Source organism: Bemisia tabaci, chromosome 9, assembly GCF_918797505.1.
Source record: "Bemisia tabaci chromosome 9, PGI_BMITA_v3".
Lineage (NCBI taxonomy): Eukaryota > Metazoa > Arthropoda > Insecta > Hemiptera > Aleyrodidae > Bemisia > Bemisia tabaci.
The window spans coordinates 26,772,546-26,796,622 of NC_092801.1; the positions used below are offsets into that span (position 1 = coordinate 26,772,546).

The following is a 24,077-nucleotide window of genomic DNA, read 5'->3' on the forward strand; positions in this document are numbered from 1 at the left end:
TATTTTAAGTTCAACTCCATGCAAGTCCACGTATCTTTCAATCCTCGTCGAAAATTTTGATAGGATTGATTATTTTATTGGTTTTCTCAGCTCCTGAAAGTTGTTCGAAATGATTTGTTTTGGTTCCTTATCATGTCCCAGTTGTCGCACCCTCCTCGTGGTATTGTTGTTTTCTTGAGGTACAATGCTCTTTTATTGTTGAATTTTTGCTCCCTCCTGCTCCAAGCCGATCAATAAGTTCATTAATTTCTGCGGAAGATATGAATTCATTGATGGGTACGCTCGATCGTCATTCAGTGTAGTTAGACCTATTATTTCTCCTTCCTCTTGTTTTTATTCTCTACACTTTTGCCAACACCCTTCCTGTATGACTGTCTGTTTAAGGATGTTGGCAATTCTAAGTGGTTGAGATGGATGTTGCTATTGTTCGACTAGATCTCCATCGCTCCTTAATGGTTATACTCGGGAACTACATATCTTGGTTTGCAACGATGCAGACTTCCCGTCTTGCTTTATTTTTCAATCAAAAAAATTATTGACATAATCTCTCGTTTGTTATAATTTCTCCTTTCTGAAGAACACTTTACAAGTATTCCAAGAAAAGAAGTCAACCTTCTCTTTTTGAAAAAGTGTCAGGGGTGTAAATTTTGAAGCAACGCACCAAGATATGTGTATTTGAGTTTAGCCAACTTCCTGCTCTACTTTCAGTCGAACACTACCTAGCCTTGTAGATCTTGTACTACTGCCATATTACACTTCAGATGGCTCCCTTTGCTTTTGTGGGGCATCTTATAAAAGTCATTGTATAGGGGTGCTCCCTGTTGTATACTTGTTGTACCACATCTCAAGCATTCCGTGGAAGCATTCTTTTTGTGGAAAGTTAATAGCACCTTTCCCTGACTGTACTTTTAACAAGCTCTTCACATCATGCTGGCACATCAAGAGAAACCTGCAGTTTCTAAGGAAAAAATCCAGCATTTTTCTTGTATTTAAGGGGGTAGTAAAATGTATTCTTCACTTAAAATCAGGTCCAAAACAACGAACCTTACAGCTTTGAAAAACTTCAACTACCCATATAATTCTTTAATTTTTTTTTTTTTTGTTTTGAATGGGAAAATTCTGAGATTACCTACATAAATGAGTTTAGTTAGAAATAAATCAGTGGAATTTGAGTGGATCCTAGAGATTACAAAAAATGAGTTTAGTTAGAAGTAAATCAGTGGATCCCAGGGTTGGTCTAAATCTTTGAATTCATTTGTTGTTTGTGTTAGCAAATGAGGTCCTTAATTTACCTCAATTTCCCTGCCCCCTTTATTCTATTTTTTTTTTTTTAAATAGCACCCCATCCTCGTAATTTTTTTTTTTTTTGATCATGAATAATCCACTTAACTCCTCCATCCACCTTTTAATGGCCAAAATTGATTTCCCACAAAATTAAAAAAGTAATAAACCATTGGGTCACAATCGCCCGCTCAAACATTTTTTTGAAAATTATCTCCAGTCCCTTCATGTAGATTTTATCACGTATTACGTTCCCCTAAAGATTTCTAAATAATATGCAGTGCGGTTTCCACAACCATTCTCTCATTTGAGGATTCTTAGTTCTCTTACAAATGAGATCCTCTGCTTCACTGCCCTGTTAAATGGACCGATTTAAGCAGAAAGGAACCAAGCCCCATCACCTATTGCCAAATTTAATTGGGCAATTTAAGGAAATTTTTACACGGAAGCGGTTGTGCGGATTTTCGTGTGAATTTCAGTGAATTTTCTGCATAAAACGAAGCAAATTCCTTGAAAGTTTCATAGGAATCTGCACAAATGTTCTCTCGTCAGGAATTGAATAGCCCAGTTAAATTTGTCGATACTGCCGTGCTAAGGGATAACTCCGTATTAACATTCGAGAGCTGCCGAATTATCGCGTATAAAACATGTATTTTTAAGGAGAGCAATGAATATTTTCTCCTGAAATTTTCGGATAATTCAGCTCTACTTTCAAAGAAAATTCTACAAATAATTGAATGGAAAATTTTCCCGAGTTTTTCTGAAAATTCGCATTGAATTGAAGTAAATTTGGCAACTGACGAAGGTTCATACGGCGTTTTTCCTTAGCACGGCAGAAAACTGCCTTGCTCAGGAAAACGCCGTATGAACCTCCAAGCGTTGCCAAATTTCCTTTGATAAAACACGAATTTCCTGATAAATTTATGAAAATTTCCCTTCGATTTTTCAGATAATTTTGCGCGCAATTTCACCCAAAGTCCCTGAAATTTTCAAGGAAAAATATTCTTAACTTACCACAAAAAAAAAAAAAAAAAAAAAAAAAAAAAAAAAAAAACATTTCATCGAAGGAAATTTGGCAACTCTCGAATGTTCATACGGCGTTTTTCCTTAGCACGGCAGAAAACTACCTTGTTCAGGAAAACGCCGTATGAACCTCCAAGCGTCGCCAAATTTCCTTTGATAAAACACGAATTTCCTGATAAATTTATGAAAATTTTCCCTTCGATTTTTCAGATAATTTTGCGCGCAATTTCACCCAAAGTCCCTGAAATTTTCAAGGAAAAATATTCTTAACTTACCACAAAAAAAAAAACATGTCATCGAAGGAAATTTGGCAACTCTCGAATGTTCATACGGCGTTTTTCCTCAGCACGGCGGAATAGCTGATGTGGCTTGGTTCCTTTCTGCTATACGCGGTCCTCGTAGTTAACAACAGGGAGAAAATTGGTCAAATTACATCACTCCCTAAGATGGTCAAAGCAGGGTCTAAACCCCAGTCGAGGCCGTACTCTTGCAAGGTCATAAAATTCTATCAAAACTTTCTTTCGAATTGGTTTTGCTATTTTCCTGCCATGGCCGGAGACTTTCTCCTCAAACTTAGTTCTGGTCCAAAGCTTCTCCCCTCTCTATCCTCACTCCCCTCTGCTGTGGCTCTTACTCTCTGTACTTCCTCATTAAATCTGTCTCGGCTACGCCTCTAGTAAATAGTCATTCGTTGTATGTTCCCTCTGTCCGTGCTCGGTGCTTTGTTTGTGTGTGGTTTTGTGCATCGTGAAACGTGCCGAGTGCCAGGTGATTATGCTCCCTTTGATTTTGATCATTTTTGTTCGGCTCTTGCGACGGTTGTGATCAGTGTTCTGCCTCCCCTCTAAAATTCCGGAAGCCACCCGATTTTTCAGAGCCAACTAAAATTTGTTCCGGAGCATTGAAAAAAAATCCGGCCGTGGAATCCGTACTTACGGGCCGTATAGACGTACCGTCAGCGTCCCGAGCTCTAGACCGAAAGTTCCGGGCGCACCACCCGGAGCAATCGAAGCTACGGCTCCAGCCAGGGTTGCCAGTCAGGGAAAATGACGAAAATGTCCGGGAAAAATCCTTAAGTCACCCTTATTTGCTGTGTAGGAGAGGTTTGTCGATCAGATCAACAAAGTTGCCTGAAAACTATTTCTAATTTTATCTTTTTCACCATCCGGCATATTTTCAATTGTCACAGAATTTCACCGAAATGTTTCACACTGAAAAAAAATTCTTGGCGTTTTTACGAAGGTCCGTTGGTACCTTTACCATCTCACTTTTTTTTACCAATTATTGGTAATTTTACCAAGACAGACTGGTAAGCTTACCCAAAACCCGGTATTTTTACTGTTTTTTCCAGGTAAGAATACCACTTTTATTGGTAATCAATTCCCGGTAACTTTGCCATTTTATCTCGGTAATTCTACCACAGTCGATAAAAATATTGGCGTTTTTACCAAGGTCCAGTAAAATTACCGAGAAAGTTCAATAATTTTACCGAGATTTCTCAGTAAGATTACCAATTCCATAAATGGTAATTTTACCAAGAAAAAACTGGGATCAAATAGAACCCTGAATTCTTGGTAATTTTACCCTTTTCTTAGTAAATACACCGAGATTTTTTTTCAGTGCAGGGAAATGTCAGGGGATTTCATCTTTTAAATTCTGTGGCTACCCTATCCAGCATCTGAAACTTTCGGCCTTTGAGCCCGAAACGGACAGTATGTCTAAATAGCCCGTAACTTTTTTTTCAATGCTAGACAAATGAACTTTTTGCATACGCATTGCAATGGCGAAACGTGAAAGATCGACTATCGATGTTTCCTCATTTAAACCTATGGTAAAGAATCGATTCTTAAGTTGTTCGTTTCGAACGCCCTATTTATCGATCCTTTTCCATAGGTTTAAATGGCAGATCAATCGATATATCGCAAAGCGCGCCACGCTACTGATACGCATCATGCGCCGCCGCTGCTTCACGATTACGAGTTTTAAAAATTCGACGCACATTGGATCGAGTCAATTAGAGAGGTCGGACGTGTAATTTTTACCTAATTGTAAAACTGCAATTTTTTTTGTTTAATTCGTCACATTTTAAATTTTGAGGGATGCTCTTGGAAGAAAATTTCACGAGGAAACTACTTTCAAAACCTCAAAGTTTAGTATGAACGGATTTATGAGTTTTTAAAGTTTCCAAATTTTGTCCGATCTCTCTCATTGACTCGATCCGCTGTACGATGGGGTGCGTCAAATTTCCTAGGCGCCACTACTGTGACCCCGTGCTAAGGGAACACGCAGTTCGAACCTTCAGGTATTGCCTTTCCTTTAGTAAATTACGAATTCATTGGGAAAGTTGTAAATATTCTTCTTCTAATTTTCCAGACGACTTCTTTCCCAATTGATGATAAAAGGTCCGAAACTTCAAGGGAAAAGATGCATAATTTTCATTCGAAATGATTTTTTTTATCGGAGAAATTGGGCAAAAATGAAATGTTCATATGGTGTTTATCCTTAGCACCATAATAGTATGACCCAACGTCCCAAAGTAGGCGCCGAAGCCCGACTTATAGTCGTGTTTGACGCATGACGCATTGACGCATGGGAGGGCAGAACACTGGATGTGATGCGATCTTTAAATTTTTGTTTTCGTGTGCAAGATTTTTGAAACCTGAACTCATGAAGAGCATGTAATTTACCAATGGTCGCTGCTTCTACAGTTCTCTTTAGTTTTAATTGTTGCCCGCGTAATCATCAAAGCTTCTGGTGAATTGTGGGGATTATTAAATTTCTTTTTAAAGATTAAACTGCGGTTTACTTAATAATTTTAAATCAAATGATTGAAGTGAACTTAATTAGAAAAATCAATCTCGAAAACTCGGTTTTCAGCCCTGCCACATTGGTTAAATCTTTTCAAGTTCTAACCGCAAGATTCGATGTAGTTTTTAAACTTCGCACTTTTTTCCTCGTGAGAAAAAATTACCTCCTTCGTTCATCAGATGCTTTAATTTTTTGCTGAGGGTTATCTGTTATTCTTTTTTCCCCGTTCAAGAAAAATGTATAAGTTTCATGTATTGCATATGATTTTTTTTTCTTTATCCGGTTGAAAAAAAATGGGCGGACTAATTTTTCTCTGTGTCAACCACTTTTCATTTCATTTTAAATGTGCATGTGACTCAGCGCAGGCATCCTGCATCCTATGCGATTGAAAAATAGCACGATCTACTCGTGTTCTTCACTTTTTGGGTCAATTTTTGTTTCCCTACTTGACTTGATGACTCTGAACGAAGGGGAATGATCCCTAATTTGTCGGAATTTGGCGGATGTGGTTTTTACTAACTCCACTTCCTGATTTGATGTTTTAATTTTTCTGCAGGTATCCAGTGTATACTTATTTGTTACTAAAATAAGTTTAACTTATGTTGAAATAAGAGAACTACCGACCACGTTTAATCAGGCAATAGATACCGATATAATCATAGTATATGGAGCGAATTAAACGTGCGGTCTTCGAATAGGCAACTATTTGAGCTCCGGGGTAGGTTTATTGCCTATGCGGTGAAATCGAAGGCGAACTTCCAATGGATTGGTCGATAATATCGTTTGTTGGTCCAATCAAACCTTGATAGGTGCTTTTGTGTTTGAGCCAAATATAGTGGCTCCTTGTCGCAGAATGTGATGCGTTTATCCCTTAGATTTTCGAATCGATTAAGATTTTACAATCGTTACGACGTTTTGTAAAACACGTATTTGACTTAGTTTTTGCATAATGTAATTTAATCATCTGGATTGAATTTTGCAAAAAGGAAATACAAGCATTCCAATGTCGCTAAGATTGTGCAACTTTCTTTACCTTGCAAATATTAATTGATCTTCTAAAGTCTAAACAGGTTTTATCTTTACTTCCAATAAACTATAAATTCAATACGAAAATTACCAAAGTTAATTTAATCTGTCGCAAGATTTCAAAATTTCATTGCAAGGAATATAAGTTGCACAATCCTAGCAACACTGGAATGCTCTCGGTTCCTTTTTGCAAAATGCAATCCATTTAATAATTCGGTTCTCCCCCTGCTTTTCATGGCATCTTGGTCAGTGGCTCGGCGTGCTTTGCGATATATCGATGATCTTCCATTTAAACCTATGGAAAATGATCGATTCACAGAGTGTCGATTCAGGCTGTGAACACCTTAATAATCGATTCTTTACCGTAGGTTTAAATGGGGAAATATCAATAATCGATCATTCACGCCTCGCCACTGATCTCGGTGAATAACATCTCGAATGAGGAAATGATGGCCAAAGTTTGGCAACCCTGACAGTACACCATAAATGTCGCAATGTTTTATGAGCTCCGTGTTTAGCGTTTGGTCGTTTACCCCAAGTGCTCTGCTTGATCGCGGACGGTAAAGAGACAACTTTTGAGTTAACTTCAGCTCGCGTGCGGGCCAGTGGCGTGGCGTGAATTGCGATACATCGATTGTTATGCCATTTAAACCTATAGAAAAAGATCGATTATCAGGGCGTTCGCAGCGAACACCTTAATAATCGATTCTTTACTATAGCTTCAAATGGCGATATATCGGTAATAATCGATCCTTCACGCCACGCCACTGGTGCGGGCCTTAATTCGATGAGAATTGAGCAGCGGGCTCGGCGCTCGCGTTACAACTTCATCTCGCTAAAATCCTGTCGCTTCCAAATCGACTCGCAGATTCAAGTCGTTTACCCTAGAGTCCCTTTATACTGAGAGTCAAGACAATTTGAATCCATTTCTGATTGGTTCCCGTATTTTAGGCCTTCACAGTGTCACAAACGGGAATAATGATTACAGTTTCACCGATTGCAAAGATTATAATCTGGAATGGACCGGGGAATTACGGGTTCGGCAAGGAACAAACGGAACGAGGGAAGGAACGAAGAAAGGAATTCGAGAATGGGCCGATCAAAGATTACGAAAAACGTTCAATTTCTGTAATCTTTATTCCCGTTTGTGACTCCATGAAGGGTGTTGTCTTGACTCTCAGTATAAAGGGACTCTAGTTTACCCCAGGTGAACTGAATGCTTGCAAACGAATCATATCGGAACTTAGGTTTCGAATTCTTTCTTTAAAGCTTTAAATAATGATTATGTCGCGAGCAGTTGGCAATCGCCGGTAGTTTCCTAGCGGCTCATGTGTTGTTCCAATCAGAGTCGAAATGTGGAGCTTTTCGGGAACAAAAAGGCAGCCACCCTTTCCAACACAAAAAATGTCACTGCCAATCCTCAGATTCCAATATCAAACCAAGATGGCTAGGCCTAGAATATTTATAATTTAAAATGGACCACTAGACAAGGTACGAAGCAAAGCATTCTGATACATGTTTCTTAACCGGAATTTCACGTCGAACACGATTCGCACAACGAAAATTACTGAAACCAATTCCTAACGAAGATATTAACGTTTTTATTTCACATAGGTCACGAGAAATTTGAACTGCCCGCTCACAAGAAACTCAAAGCTCTACGTGAGTCAAATCGCGCACTACAACGGTTTCAGCAATCTTCTCAATCGATCAATGTTCATTTCCCACCATGTGTTGTTCAAACTATTAGCAATTTGCTATAACTGAGCCAAAGCGTCAAGATTGAGGTTGCCAGATTTTTAAATCGCAAAGACTGTCATGATAATGTTTAGCGCGGGATGTGAATCACGTAGAGTATTGAGTTTTCATGAGCGGGTGGTTTAAATTCACGCATCAAGAATCATTAAATATCTTCGTAAGGAGTTGATTTCGGTAATTTTTGTTGTGCGCATCGTGTTCTACGTGAAATTTTGGTAAAGAAACATGTATTAGAATGCCGAAATTCGCGTACCTTGTCTAGTGGTCCATTCCCAAATCAGCGGCCCGTGACAATGATGATATCAAAAACATAGGAGAAAAACGGGAAACAGGGCTAAAAAGTAGGTACACACAAAAATCCGAGACGTTTCGGCTCGAAACTGAGCCATTTCCAGTCGGAAAAAGTGCGGAATTTTGAAAGAAGGTTCGGAACTCTTTCATTTTTTTGTCACAATTTGAGCGGGAAATTCAAATTTGCCGAATTTCGTCAATTGAAGGTACTGATAAAGTACCGAATTTTTCTGTCGAAGAGGTACTGAATTTCTCGGGAAAGGACTAAAAAAGTACTGTATTTAGCAAGGTAGATTTACACAGGTATGGAAAAGTTGAAAATTTCCCATGAGCCTCAGTACGTGTCACATGACTACGTGACGTAGGTTAAGGGGCCCGTTTTTTAATTAAATTACAATCAAATTAACATTCAAACGTTTGTGCGTTTAAACGTTAAAATTAATATCGCATTATCAAAATTGTGCGAAAAATCCCACAAAATTTTGACAAACGATACACCGAACATAATAAATCAAAATAATCAAAACATTCAAAATGGCTGACGTTAAGGGGCCGCTTGAGAGCCAATCAGAGGCCAGTTGTTAAGTTCTGTCCATACCTGTGAAAATCTACCTTGTGTATTTAGTACTGATTTTTGGTCAGCCTGTTTTAGTAGACACGCTGCCATCGTGATTTTTTAGCCATTTTTCGTAAGAAATAATTCCTTTTTTTTTTTTTTGCTCTAGCTGAAGTTCGCAACAGGCCCATGAATGAACGGTCCCTTTTGAACGCCCCAATTTCCCTAAAAAAAATTCTGCGATTGCAGTTTCCGCGACGTGGAAAATCCCCGTACAAACTCAACGTAAACGTGCACGGAGGTCTGGCGTCAGGGAAAAGACCGTTGCGCGTTATTTTCATGCTTTGACATTACATTGCTGCATGCATTCCCCCCTCGTGAACTGACCCTGGCTGGCGCTTTTGCACTGCAATCATCCCGGTGCAATGGACGTTGCACTCGAATAATTGGGACTAATTCGCGATAAGCCAGGCTAATTAACTCGCTCTACAGTGTGTTTCTAAATTTTCCGCGGGCTAACGTACGAAGAGCACGGCGGTTTGATGAAAAGCCGTTACGTTGTGAAGCGCAATAGTAATTTTAAGTTTTCGGGTTAATAAGTAAGTAGTGCACCAATATATTCACTGGAAAAAGAGCACATTGGATCTAGAGTCTAGACTCTTGAAAACATTGACAAGAAAAAATACCCTTGATTCAATCAGATTTTTGCTTAAATCAAAAAGAAATCCGCTCAAATTAAGAGGCTTGGTTCTTGATTTAAGCAAAAATCCGATTGAATCAAGAGTATTTTTTCTTGTCGATGTTTTTATGAGTCTGGACTCTAGATCCAATGTGTTTTTTTCCAGTGTTGGCCAGCACATTTATTTTGATAATGCATTTTTTGGGAATGGTATTTCGTCACGTTCCGGCCGAAGTATCACAAGCGCCATGCGATGTTTCGGAATTTCCGCCGCCATTTTATTTTTTTACAGAGAAATTCTTGGCTGAATTTCTTTGAAAATTTCTCTGAATTTTATCGGATTTATTTTTTCAAACGCCTTTACTACACTTTCGATGTTACTTTTGTAGATGCGAAGCCCACAGGCTTAACTTTTTCTGCAGCAGAGTTCGAAAATTTCTGAACCTTTTTAAGATCCATCATTCTCCCTCAGAATTTGAATCTTGCTCCCTCTTTTCGAGACGCCCTAAAAAAGTATAACAAATCTTCAAACTACCCCTAAAACACAACAGCTCATTAAAATTATGCATAATTCTAATTCTAAATCTAACTTTACTAACTGAATCTATTTAACTTTAACTTCGATATCGAAGTTATTTCCAAACTACACATGGAACTGACAATACAGTCCTTGGCTTGGAAATCTAGATTTATGAAGCGCACCGTACAGTCAACCACGCTCCTTTTATGCAACGCCTATTCAGAGCTTCGTCAGCTTATTATTATCCACCGCTAAAAATATGTATCGTATCTCTCTTTTTCTACCAATTTTTTCAGTCTCGGCAACGCTCAACCCCCTACCTCGATAATTTGTTTTAATAATCGGAAATTGTGATGTCTAACCCGGTATGTTGCTGTTGATTAAGGAGTCAATTCATCTCGTGTTCTTGACGTCGGGGAAAAACAATAAATACAATTTTCATCAACTATGCACATAACCCACCCTTCACTCCGTCCTCTGCTGAATAGATGAGTTTGCCTTGAAAGCAAAATGACGCGAAAACAGCACTTTTAAGGGGTGCTGACCTCTATAAATGAAGCAAATATAAAACAATCCATTTTGATCAGCCGCGTGGAGGCTTTGGAGTTTAATATCTTCTACGTAAAAGCATCCCTGGTAAAAACTGGCAGTAGAATCTGCGTTCCAAAATACCATAGACCTACAGCCGGCTGTAAGATTTCCAATAGCTTCTACAGCCGGCAACACAATTTTTTATAGCCTTTTATAGCCGATGGCGATTAAGCAACAGCCCGGCGATAAAGTGTATGCTAAACGTTACTAATTGCGGATGCTAGGACTTAAGTGAGTTTTTGGACTACCGCTCTCTTTTTGGGCCGTAGTATCTTGATTTATTTTGCGAGGAAAGCTCCGTAGTTTTGAAGGATGTCTGCTATTCCTAATATGTTAGAGCGACTTCAGTTTCGTATGATACTGTGCAATACCTCTGGTGTGAAATAGTTGCTTCAAGCGCCGTGGCGCGTGGTACGCTGCGGCGCGGCAGGCGGGCAGCCAGCGCGAAACGCGCATTGGCGCCTCCAAACCTAACAGGGATACTTCCCGCATTGCGCAATGCGTGAAGTATCCCTGTTAGGTTTGTAGGCGCCAATGCGCCGCCGCTCCGCTTTGTGTTAGGCTCTAACATTAATTAATCTCGTGGAGTCAGCGTTTTTCAACTCATGATTTTAAAATGTTTGCACACTCTGTATGGATTATTCTCATTTCAGTTGATGAAAAAAAAATATGTAGTAAAGGAAAATATAATGTGCGTTTTGTAAATATTAAGGTGATTCCGTAAAAACTTAAGGATTCTCAAAACGCACGAATTTCTACACAATTTCTTATGGCCTTTTATAGCCGATGGCGAAGAAGCAACAGCCAGGCGATAAAGTGTAAAGCCCGGCGATAGGTACTATAGCCCGGCTGTATAATTTTTTATCACTTCGTCTAGCCTGGCCGTATGATTTTTTCCACTTTCCACAGCAAGCTATATGAATCTATCGCCTTCTTCAGTCGGCTATAAGAACTTCTATGGTATTTTGAAACGCAGCTCCTATCGCCAATTTTTACCAGGGATCCCTGCTGATATTTTCAGGTTTCTGCGGATTATTTTTCATGTGAGCGACTTTTACGTGGAAATTAGGACGTAGGGTCTCGATTAAGTACGGTGATTGGGACTGGAGCTATCGTGGACAAGCAAAATTCGCGGATATTCGAAATTCGCGGATAAGCAAAATTCGCGGATAATCTAAAACTAAGCGATTTGGCCAGGCAGGAGGCCAGAAAAATTGAAAAGGCTGTATTCTATAATAACCCATTAAAACACTTGTAAGTAAAAAACAAAAGGTAATTATTAGTTAAAAATGAACACATTTGATCTCAAATAAGTTACTTTTGCCAAACCTCGTCTCATCTGGAAGGAATTTTCCACCGAGTCGAGATAGGCCCCATGAAATTGCAGCATATTTGATGGGCCAAAGCTACATAAGAAACCGCGGATAGTTCGGATTGCAAATGGTCAGGGATCCACTGGTTCAGGGTTGCCACAGTCAGGAAAATCTGGAAATGTTAGGGAAAAATCGTCATAGCCCCTTCACTCGCTTTCTCGAGTGGGTTTGACGTTTCGAACAACAAATTTCACCCGAAAACTATTTCTAACTGTTTTTTTTTTTTTTTTTTTTTTTAAGAAAAAAATTCTGGCATTTGTTCAATTGTCAGGGAATTTCATCAAAATGTGTCAGGGAAATCAGAGAAATACCGGGGAACTTAAATTTCCAATTTCTGTGGCAGCCCTGAATGTTGTTTTCCTCACGCCTCACTGGACCAATGAGGCTCCAAATCTAGCCAACCAGTGCTCGAAACTCGTCTTTAAGTTTCAGGAGCCATGTTGCTCATCAAGCTTGATTTTTAGCGGCCATTGAAGATTTTTTAGGGGCCAAATTTACTTTTTTCCCAAATATCCCGGCGCATGCAGTGAAAAGTAAGACGCATGATGTTTTAGTTACAGAACAAGTAGCTGTAACTTGGGAGAAATTTCGAAAAATCACCGAACAGAAAAATTCTTTTTACGATTTTTTTTCTGTGGTGAGGGGGAGGGGGCAATTTTTAGGGGCCACGTTGGCGCAGAACCTCCATTTTTTAGGAGCCATGACCGATTTCTTAGGCGAATTTTTTGCGTTGGCGCCTGCGAGTTTCGAATAATGTAGCCGACGGTGAAAAAGCAGGTGGCAATCATCGGCATTAATCTCATTCTCGGCGGCTGCATGATCTCGGGTCGCGATTCGGCGTCGCATCTCGCGGTTTTGACATCACGGATCGTTACACGAGTTTCCACCAACGAAAGAAAGTTTCTCGATTGTTGCGGGATAATTTTTATTTTAAGTCCTCACGATACGACAGATGATGAGTAGGCAAGCCAAGTAGAGGTACTTCCGTCTAACGATTGGGTTCGCGCATTTTTCCGGAGATGAAATCGCTGCTGTGTCTTACTATGAAAGTTAAATGAATCCTTCCCTTCCTAATTACGATTCAAGCAATGAACATACCGTTGACGGCGCTTATTTTTTCATTTTAAGTTTTAAATTACTATTAGCCTTCTCTCACAGTCAGGTAGACCGTCGCACACTTCATCGAGCTACTGGGAGAGGTTGGGCATGAAAGGGCATATGGAAGTGTTGAATCCCCGAATGTAGAGGTTTCCACCTGCCGCCAAGAGGCTGGCTAGAGGAGGGTCTCTTGTCGCTGGCACTCCCGCTATATCAGTACTTTATCCGGGCCCTTTCTTACGGATCCGGTCCAAGGCTGCGGGCCGATATTAAAATTTATAGACAAAGCTGTAGACAAAGAAGACATGAGAAGTATAGAGCGGACTATTGGTTGAAATGGGTGGCTCTAATAGACTAAGGGAGGAAGTGATGGACTAACTATCGTTGGTTGCCGTTAAGCCTGTGTCACACCATCAAAACTAGCCATCAAAATATCAAGGTCAGGTGTTGCGATTGGCTAATTCGATGACTTGGACCAATCACAGCACTTGACCTTGATATTTTGATATAGTATTTTGATAGTGTGACACGGGCTTTCGTTTATTACCTACGTCCTTTGTCCAATGTAAACACCCGCTTCCACCTCCACAAATAGGATCCCTCCATATCCTTTTTGTCTTCCATGTCTGTCGCTTTGTCTATCGATTTCAACAATCAGCCCGCTGGGGGCTGCCTGTAACAACGCACCCAAAGCTCTCTTCGCAATTGAATTAAAAAGTAAGAGGCGGCAGAGCCGAAAACAGGTTGGTTGGGTAGGCAGCCGCTCCATTTCCTCCGTCGTCGCGTCGTTGTTGCGGGTGTGAGCCGTAGCGCGGGGGGCGGGGGGACTGCGGAGCTCGGCGCGGAAGATGCGGGATGCGGTTTTAGCGGCGTCATAAGTGCACCGCAGCGGCGCGCGCGATCGAGTCGTGCTCCGAAAGATAATGCAGTTGTAATTGCGGCTCCGGCGACGCCGAGGAAACAGAAAACCACCCGACACTTTCTCCGCGAGGACCGAGGAGGCCTGGAACACGGGATGAAGGTGACGTCATCCGACTCAGTGGGCTCACCATTAGACAAAGACAAAGCTATCAACAAAGAAGACGGAGCACAGAGCGGTTCTATTGGTTAAAGACTCTTTAGTTTTAAAGATTCTTTGGTTTAAGACTCAGAGCCGGATTAAGGGGGTGGCCACATGGGCCGCGGCCCATGGCGGCAAATCTATAGGGGGCGGCAAATTTTGCAATTTTTTTAAATATATATATATATGAGTCGCTTTTACAGCGCTCTTTGGCGCTTTACGACGCCTAATCGCCACAAAGCTCGGTCTTCCCACAGGTTATCAGGGAGTTGACACTCCCTCATCTCGTTTAACACCCCCTGTCGCCAACCTCTCACTGGGCATCCCCTACGTCTCCTCCCAGGAGGAACCCAATCAAGCATCTTTTTTGGCAGCCTCTCTTAAATGTAAGTATAAAAAAATTCGGATTTAGAAAAAAAATTACAAACGAGAAAAGGCGACAAAATCTCTAATTTTCTGAGAGTATAGTAATTTCTACTTTTTTCGTCTTTCAGTGATACAAGAGACATCACCTTTAATTAGTCGAGTTAAGAGAGAAAGCTAACACGCAATTTGGCCTGGAACGGCGCGACTTACCTAGAGAGAAATGATGACGAGGACTTGAGATGAAAAGGAGAAGCCCTCGGCGCGGCGATCGGCATGTAACACATATTAGCGCCTACAAGACTGCACGAATACTTCACGCATTGCATCGCTGTCCGCATTGACCGTGCGGTCATTGCGGACAGCGTGAAACGGATAGCGCCTACAAGAATGCATGAATACTTCACGCATTGCGGCAAACACAGTGCGATCAGCGTGAGACGCATAGCGCCTACAAGACTGCGTGAGTACTTCATGCATTGCTTCAAACACAGTGCGGTCTGCGAAGCGCGGCAGCGGAAGTTAAAATCATTGAACCACATTTATGTTTGTTCTTTCATAATTTTTTCGTATTATGGAGCGATCCTGTTGGTTAAAGTGGGTGATCCCTATGAACTACGAGAGAAAATGCACTTAATGTGGGGACCCCCGTCATTATTGAAATTGATAGACAAAATTAAAGGAGACTTCTTCTTTTTCACACTTTTTCAGTAGTAAAAGGATTGAGATGGCAATACTCTTCAGTATGCAAGTACTCTAGTCCTTCCGCAACAAGGTAGTATCCTCGATAAAGTCCCCCTCCTCTATCTTTCATGGTTGCAGATTATCTTTGTGCCCAAGTTCAAGTCCGAAGCCCTAACATGTCCACCGAGCTTTACGGAGCAAGTTGGTCGGATGCACAAAAGTGGACGATCTTCCGAGACAAGAGCGAGTGCCGTTGGTTAATTAGCGCGGCAACTAATTACGCGGGAGCGTTAGGGTTCGGGCGCGAAATAAAAAGGCGCAACCGGTTGTGGAGCGGTGTTTCCCGGGCCCGCGGCCGAAACGCGGAAGGGTCCCGGGTAGGAAAAGGCCGGTAGGTGAAAGCACCGGTCATCGGCCGAGGCTGAGGCCAACTCGAAAAAGAAGGAATCAAGATCAGGAAGACGAAGACGAAGAGACGCGGCGGCGCGAGCTGCGTCCGCCGACGGAATACGAATTGCCAATGTCCAGACCGAGTTGTCGGATTACAACTTGATTGCCATTATCGTTCGATAAATTGTCGGCACTAGAGTCCCTTTATACTGAGAGTCAAGACAATTTGAATCCATTTCTGATTGGTTCCCGTCTTTTAGGCCTTCACAGTGTCACAAACGGGAATAAAGATTACAGTTTCACCGATTGCAAAGATTATAATCTGGAATGGACCGGGGAATTACGGGTTCGGCAAGGAACAAACGGAATGAGGGAAGGAACGAAGAAAGGAATTCGAGAATGGGCCGATCAAAGATTACGAAAAACGTTCAATTTCTGTAATCTTTATTCCTGTCTGTGACTCCATGAAGGGTGTTGTCTTGACTCTCAGTATAAAGGGACTCTAGCTTTGACGATACGTCGTCACCTCCCGGCCGAAGTAACACAAGCGGCATGCGACGTTTAAAAATTTCCGACGCCATTTTATTTTATTACAGAAAAATTGTGCAAGGAAGCTGTCCGAAAATTTCACTGAATTTTCTTTGCGTTGCCGAAAAAACTCGGTGAAATTTTCAAACAGATTCAACCAACAATTTCTCTGTAAAAAAATATAATGGCGGCGGAAATTTTGAAACGTCGCATGGCGCTTTTGATACTTTGGCCGGAAGGTAACGACGTCATGACAGGCGCGATTAGATGTTTGCCGAAGAAGTTCAGGGGTGCAAACCGGTTTTTAAACCTTGTTTTGGGGGGGTTTTTATTTGTATTTTTGGAGTCAAAATCCTGGACAAGCGCGCTTTTAATAAGTCCAAAGACTCGAAGGAATTTCAAACGCGTCACATCGGTGGGAAAATGATGAAAGTGATGTAGTTTGGCAGTCAAATTGCTACCTCTTCTCATTTTCCACTCTCCAAAAAGAGAGTTGTGGCACAAGAATGAATGAAGCAGTTCGCAGCTTCCCTTGGGTATTTTTTTACCGAAGTCAAATTTCGATATTTTGGCCTCTTTTTCTTCCTCTTTTTATTTGCTTTAGCAAAAGTTCGCAATCGCTCCATCAAGACTCTTCACAGGAAAAACGGTTTAGTACCTATGCCTAGAGGAAAGTCAAATAGTATCACCTATATTGGTACCATTCCTGTCCAGATTATAGCGTCCAATTCTGCGGCTCAAGGACTGATACCTACTCCAAAATCCAGGGGACGACTTTTTAGAACCAAGCCGTAGACAGCGTTGCCAGTCAGGGAAAACCGGGAAATGTCAGGGAAAAAAAAGTTAGGAGAAATCTGGGAATTTCAGGGAAAAATCGTTAAGATCATTCGCGAACGTTCTAATCACCTTAAGTTACTTTTATTCGCTTTCTTGAATGGGTTCGACGTTTCAAACAAGAAATTTTTCCTGAAAACTATTTCCAAATATGCATCTCCAACCATCTGGCATATATTCCATTCTCAGGGAATTTCACCGAAATGTGTCAAGGATTTCAGAAAAATGTCAAGGAATTTCATTTTTTAAATTCTTTGGTACACAACCCTACGTACGTTTTTCCCGTGCTCAAAAATTCCTTGAAATTCCACGATTTTCATCTTTAGAAAAATGCTATGAACCCCGCTCCACGCGAAGGCCGCACAAATGATACTAATTAGAGCTATAATTGCGGCAACAAGGAGCGTATTTCACCTGAATAAACGCATAAAAAAAGCGAACGCGGAACAAGGGGCCGGACTCGGCGAACACGCCCTGGGGTCCGGTCGACCGCGGTCCGGCCGTGTACCTGACCGAAGAAAGCTGCTTCAAGTTCAAGAGCCGACAACCGAAGAGGAAGCAAAACTCGCCCCTGATCCGAAACCGCATATCTCGAACGCAAACCCCGAATCAGGTACGCGGTTTGTTGCAGCAGGGTGGATGAGGAAGCAGGGAGTCCCGCTTCCCTCGGGGTGCACTTTCACGACGCGGCGCGCTGGGCCGTTTCGCGGATCCACCGCCGGGGGCGCTGCTGTCGTGGCCACGGGGGAGCGGGGTGGAATAAAGGCACGGAGAAGCAATTTGCGTTACGCTCGATCGACGTAATCGTTACGCCACCGGGAGCCACTGCTGTGCGGATCCGAGGTAAATTATTTAACACGTCGTTTGGATGCTTATCGGTAGCCGTCGAGGTGGCCGGTGATTTTCGAGCTTTCAGGTTCGATTTTTGCCAATAAATCGATATGCCGTGATAGCGGAGAGAGCAGTAAGTGCAAGAATGAAGTTTTAAGAAAACGGGCTCTGAAGCCTCTGACCGGAAAATTATGTCGAAAGAAGCTTCCGTTCTTTGTTAGATGGACGTATTTCTACCTAACAGACCCATGTGGAGGTGAGAAATATTGTGTGTGCTCTAGAAAGTTGCATAAGCAGCAATGTAAAAGTGGGCTTACTGGGCTTGATTCCTTTTGAAGAATTGGAAAAGCGGGATATTACACTCTATCAAACAGACCTATGTGCCAACTGAATGCGGCAGTCATGAGCCGCGGGCATGGCAAGAGAGCGTTGTGGACAGGGCTCATGAGTTAAAGCGCCCCGACGACCATCTTTCTCTCGCGCCCCGGCTCGCAACGGCTCCATCATTGCCGCTGACGTCACTGGCGCTTTATTATTCTCATTCACTCTTACGCAAAGAGAACTAACGAGCACACCCCATATTTCTCACCTGCACGTAGGTCTGTCTGGTAGAAATACGTCCAGATTAGAGTTCTTTTTTACTGAGAGTTAAGACAACACCCCCTTATGGAGTCACAAACGGGAATAAAGATTTCACAAATTGAAAGATTTTCGTAATCTTTGATCGGCACATTCTGAAATTCCTTTCTCCGTTCCTTCTCTCATTCCGTTTGTTCCTTGCCGAACCCGTAATTTCCCGGTCCATTCCAGATTGTAATCTTTGAAATTAGTGAAAATGTAATGTTTATTCACGTTTGTGACACTGTGGCGGCCTAAAAAACGGGAACTAATCAGAAATGGATCCACAATGTCTTAACTCTCAGTAAAAAGGGACTCCAATGCAAACACGACGACAAATCGTACACTCATCAAACGGCAACGATACGACCTTTTTCCCCGCTTTCTTCTTCTTCCTCGTGACTCGTTCCGCCGTCATATTCTACCGTGCTAAGGAAAAACGCAGTATGGGCCTTCGGATGTTGCCAAATTTCCCCCGATAAAATATTTATTTTTAAGATAAGTTATGAATGTATTTACTTGAAATTTTCTGATATTTTGTATTAAACTGAGAACGAAATTTCCTGTAAAATTGAAGGGCAAATATCACAAACTTTCTTGAAAATTCGTACTTCATCAAAGGGAATTTGGCAATGTCAGGAGGCTCATACGGCTTTTTTCCCTGGCACGACAGTATTATTGTCAGTGTCACGATCTGCGTTTATTACAATTCGGTGGCGGATTAATGGATTGCCAAGAAAAAGAAAAGGAAGAAAGAATAAAGAGAATAAGAGGAGGCGCAGAGGTGATAACAGCTCGCGGAGCCCTGGTCCCAAGGTGAAGCTACGGGCAGGACTCCATGCGGTTGCTCGCTTTCCATCAGGATTCCGCGGTGAGAAGCGCCGGGTGATTGCGTCATTGAAGTTCGAGCATGGTTCTTGATAAAATCTCAAAAATTAAAGTAAAGCACTACTAGGAGCTTATACAATCGTATACGCAGAGAGAAAACTCAACACAGAATAGTTACAAAAGAACCCACACGTCTCTAGTTCCGTTTAGCAGAAATACTCCCAATTGTTGTACGACGCAGTATTAAAGGCCCTCTTAAACCTTGCGCCATTGCGAGTGCGCCTTCAATGGAGAATTTTCAGGTGTTTAAAATTTTATGAAGTTCGTGTTTGATGGACGCCACTAAGTGAGCTGAACGCGAGGGTACCCTTGGTTCATAAATTGAACAATTATTATTGGAGGAGATATGACAAAATGATCTGATCTGCTAAAATACATATGCGTTTAAATAAGAAATTCCGCCAGATGAAGTCACTAGTTGGCGCATTTTCTCACTTTTAAATCTATGTATGTACTATTTGAACTATTTCCCATATCAGAAAAAAAGTATACAAACTTCTGCAAAATCAGCTCTTTAGGCACTTTCATAGATGAAGCAACAGGGCCGGATTAAGGGGGTGGCCACATGGGCCGCGACCCATGGCGGCAAATCTAGAGGGCGGCAAATTTTGCAATTTTTTTAAATGTAGGTATAAAAAAAATCCGGATTTAGAAAAAAAATTACAAACGAAAAAAGGCGACAAAATCTCTAATTTTCTGAGAGTACAGTAATTTCTAATTTTGTCGTCTCTTAGTGACACAAGAGACAGCACCCTCAATAATTCGAGTTAAGAGAGAAACCAAACACGCAATTTGGCCTAGAACGGCGCGACTAAGAGAGAAATGATGACGAGGACTTGAGATGAAAAGGAGAAGCCCTCGGCGCGGCGATCGGCATGTAACACATATTAGCGCCTACAAGACTGCACGAATACTTCACGCATTGCATCAAACACAGTGCGGTCATTGCGGTCAGCGTGAAACGGATAGCGCCTACAAGAATGCATGAATACTTCTTGCATTGCGCCAAACGCAGTGCGGTCAGCGTGAAACGCATAGCGCCTACAAGACTGCGTGAATACTTTACGCATTACGTCCAACACGGTGCTGTCTGCGCGGCGCGGCGGCGGAAGTTTAAATCATTGAACCACATTTATGATTGTTCTTTCATAATTTTTTCGTTCATTTCTTATGAATGGAAGGCCTTGTCCACGCAGAGATAGGTTTACGGAACTTAACTTTCGCGCAAAGTTTCGTGAACTTTTGCGAGTAGTGTTGATGGGGCTTTCCCAAAAAATGTGTTCAACACAAGTAAATGCGTCTTATGCACCCCTCCCCCGCTGGCACGTTCATTTAATGGTTTTTATCGAGTTTCAAAACGAATGAGAAGGGGGTGGCAAACTATAGGCGGCCCATGGGCGGCAAGTAAGTGAATCCGGTCCTGTGAAGCAATAAAAAATTTGCTTGTAAATTCTGGGCTTGTTGAAAACTATTGCCAGAGCAAAAATTAGAGATATTTCTATCAGTAAATGTCTCAAAAATCACGTCGAGCGCATTTGCAAGGTTTGAAATGCAATCCTAACTTCACCATCTCCGTAAGAAATTTGCGTTTTTTTGAGCTTCCCACTTTAAAAATGATACTACGGCACAGGTGAATATTTCATTAGAGGTGTCGTTCTATCCAAACCCTGTGCATACTAGGATACGACACAATACTCTACATGACCGACACCAATCCGCCAAAATCAATGTGCCGACGAGATTCTAACCATTTGGTAACAACCCAGCGTGTTTACATTCACGATTTCTTCGCGTTCATAAAGATCCACTTTGGTTGACCTTGTGCTCCAGATTGCAATTTGCGTGCGCGGAAGCGTCGGCTATATTAAGTATTTCTATTTAGAAAGGGTTCAATAGAACGACTTCACCGACGAAATGTTCACCTGCACCGCGGTATCGTTTTTGAAGCGGGAATCTCTCAAAAAAAAAAAAACGCTTTCTTACGTAGATTGTGAAGTTAGAAGTGCATTTCAAACTTTGCCAACGCGCTCATCGTGATTTTTGAGTCATTTACTGATAGAAAAAAACTCTCATTTATGCTCAGGCAAAAGTTTGCAATAGGCCCGCTGTTTCAGTTGCATCAAGCAAAAATGCTGGCGGCTTGCGTCGCCTTCAATTTTTGCGCTACTCTAAAAATTCTTTTAGTCCTGGCTCCATGTGAAACTGAGAAAAAGTGAATCTTTCCACACAACGCGCGGCGCGGCGTAAAATAACGCTAGCACGTGTCGTATTAAGGCAGGAATTCGCAAAGCGCATAATTCTACAAGTGAATTAGCTGTCTCTCATATCGGATGTAATGTCCATCAGCCGGAGGTTCCGATTAGCATATTCACGCATATTATAGCGCTTAATGATAACATAATAAGCCACGATAATACTACGATAATTCCACAATAATTGACTGCGATCGAAGATGTACGCGACGCGCGACGCATTGCTCGATCGGAACCGGTTTACACATACGCGCGCACCACAATAGTAAGGCAAAAACAACGTATGGACTTTCATAAGTTTTCCAACAACCTTCTAAGAAATACAATTTCATTGGAAAGGTCGTTCATTTCTTTGTTAGAATTTTTAAGGAACTCTTGTTGAAATTAAGTCCCGTATCTGAAAATTTCATCTAAATACGTTCAAAACCTTTTTCAAAAATATGTTTTGTACCGGGGGAACTTGGCTACACGCGAATGCTCAAACGACGTTTTAAAATACAACGACAGGGTTGTTATTGAGGCGTTTGTGCGGTATCTTCCGATCCTGCTGATCGCATTTTCTTCCATTTTTATTATCCCCTGTTCCTCGAACGCACCTCGTTCAATTTGCATTGATTTATGATTTAGTGTGCGAGTAGTGGTGAATGGGCATTGCTGGAGGCTATGATCACAGAACAGGGCGTCTAGATGAATCAGTGAAGCGGCGTGCTTTGCGGAATCGATTGATCTGTTATATATAAACCTACGGGAAAGGATCGATAAATAGGGTGCTCGCAACGAACACTTTAATAATCGATTCTTTACCATAGCTTCAAATGGGGAGACATCGATAATTGATCATTCAAGCCTCGCCATTAGAATCAATGTATCGACTGAATCTGACTAGTCGCGAGTAAAAATTTAAAAAGAAAATTGAGTGTCTGCTAAGAATGAGATGTGGAACCAGAGAATAACAGGAAACCTCCACGAGTATCCTGGAAACTTTTTCTTTCAAGATTTCAAGAAACCGCCCTTGTATATGCCTCGTCCTGGTTGGAGTACCTGTGAATACGGGAGAGTATTGCCACCCCAATCCTTTTACTACAGAAAAAGTGTGCCGCTCTCTGATTGGTCGGCTATCATGAAGCTCCAAAGTTGGACCAATGTAAACAAACCCCAGCCCCTCCGCTCCTCGTTTGGCCAAATGTAAACAAACAAGATGGCTACAAAGATCTAGGCGTGATTTTGGGTGTGATAGAAATTTTCTTTTGATCAACTTCTGAATTGAGTTCGGATCGACCTTAAATGGATATTTCTGCCGAAAATGAAGCTTTGAGTGTGATTATCATTCATTTCTCAGCCGATAATACGTGTTCCTCTGGGTCCGGTGTGTTTACATTGGGCCAACTTTGGAGCTCCATGATAACCTAAAACTGATGGACCAATCAGAGATCGGCACAGGGATGGCAATACTCTCCCGTATACAGGTACTCTAGTCCTGGTTAAAATGCAGTCCATGAACTCAGCTTCAACTCTAGCATAGTAATAATTCTTCCCGTGTCCACTGAATTTACAGTTCTGCCCGACCGACCTCCCGACTCTCCGCTGGCGGACCTTTTGTTTATGAGCGATGACGCAATAGTAAATAAATCATTAACGAGTTTCCTGAGCAGAAGAAGCATTGTAGTGGACCGTGGCACCTCTTTAATTTCACGTGTCTTTGAGTGCTATAGCGTCGCGTTCGTTTAATCATGTTCTGCTTGCGGTGAGACGTACCTCCGTCGCGTTTTTTGTTGCGCTGCGTTGTGATTGATTGTGTTTTGATTGATGGCCGATGTCATCGATGAAACCCTGCAGTGTTGCCATGTTCTCGGTAATTCACTATCGTCCTAATCAGTGTTCGAAACTCACCTTTGAATTCAGTGTTCGAAACTCACCCTTGAGTTTCAGGAGCCGTGTGGCCCATCAAGCTCGATTTTTAGGGGCCATTGGAATTTTTAGAGGCCAAATTGACTTTTTGCCTTCATATCACGGCGCACTTAGTGAAAAGTTAGAATCCGGTGCCGTGCGTTGAAATTTCAAAAAATTACCAAACAGAAAAATTAGGATTTTTTTATGAAAGGGTGGGACAATTCTTAAGTTCAGAGTGTGAAATTGTTGTATTATAATAGTATCTAACGTCTTTAATTAGCGCAATAACGAGCACATCCCTCTTTTCCCACCTGTCCCTTGTTCCATTTAGCGGGACTACGTTCAATTAGAAGGTTTTTCACGACAAGTTTGACATCGTTTCTCACGTTTCCAGTGTCGCTCTAGGAAAAATGCCGGGTTAGAACCAAGGTCGGGCGGCTAGATTATTTCGTTCATCGGAAATTTGCGGCGCATCAGTTTAAAATGACGTCAGTCTGTTTTTTTTCTTCTTCTTCTTCCTTATTTTTCTTATTCTTTCATTTCCTCCAGCTTACCAGAGGTCCGGGGCAATGTCGAAACGCTGACATTGAATTTTTGATTGAAACCAGGATAGATGTCTGACGAAATCATTTTCTACATAATGCTTGCTACGTTGCGTTGGCTCATACTTGCTTCGAATTCAAGCGAAAACCTCATTGAAAAACACTTTCCTTAGCATGGGGTTTGATTACCGAA

The 24,077-nt window shown here is 41.7% G+C and overlaps 1 protein-coding gene across 5 annotated transcripts in view; it reads left to right on the top strand.

Moving 5' to 3' along the window:
- The window catches only part of LOC109037690 (coronin-2B), a 132,223-nt gene that overhangs the window by 301 nt on the left and 107,845 nt on the right, over positions 1 to 24,077 (top strand). The window contains exon 1 of one of the 5 annotated variants that reach the window (XM_019052470.2): positions 2,919 to 3,072. The exons of the other annotated variants lie outside the window; for them this stretch is intronic. The gene's annotated coding sequence lies outside the window, so the exon portion shown is untranslated. Of the gene's footprint in view, positions 1 to 2,918; positions 3,073 to 24,077 lie in introns of those variants that run through there. 5 annotated transcript variants of the gene reach the window in all.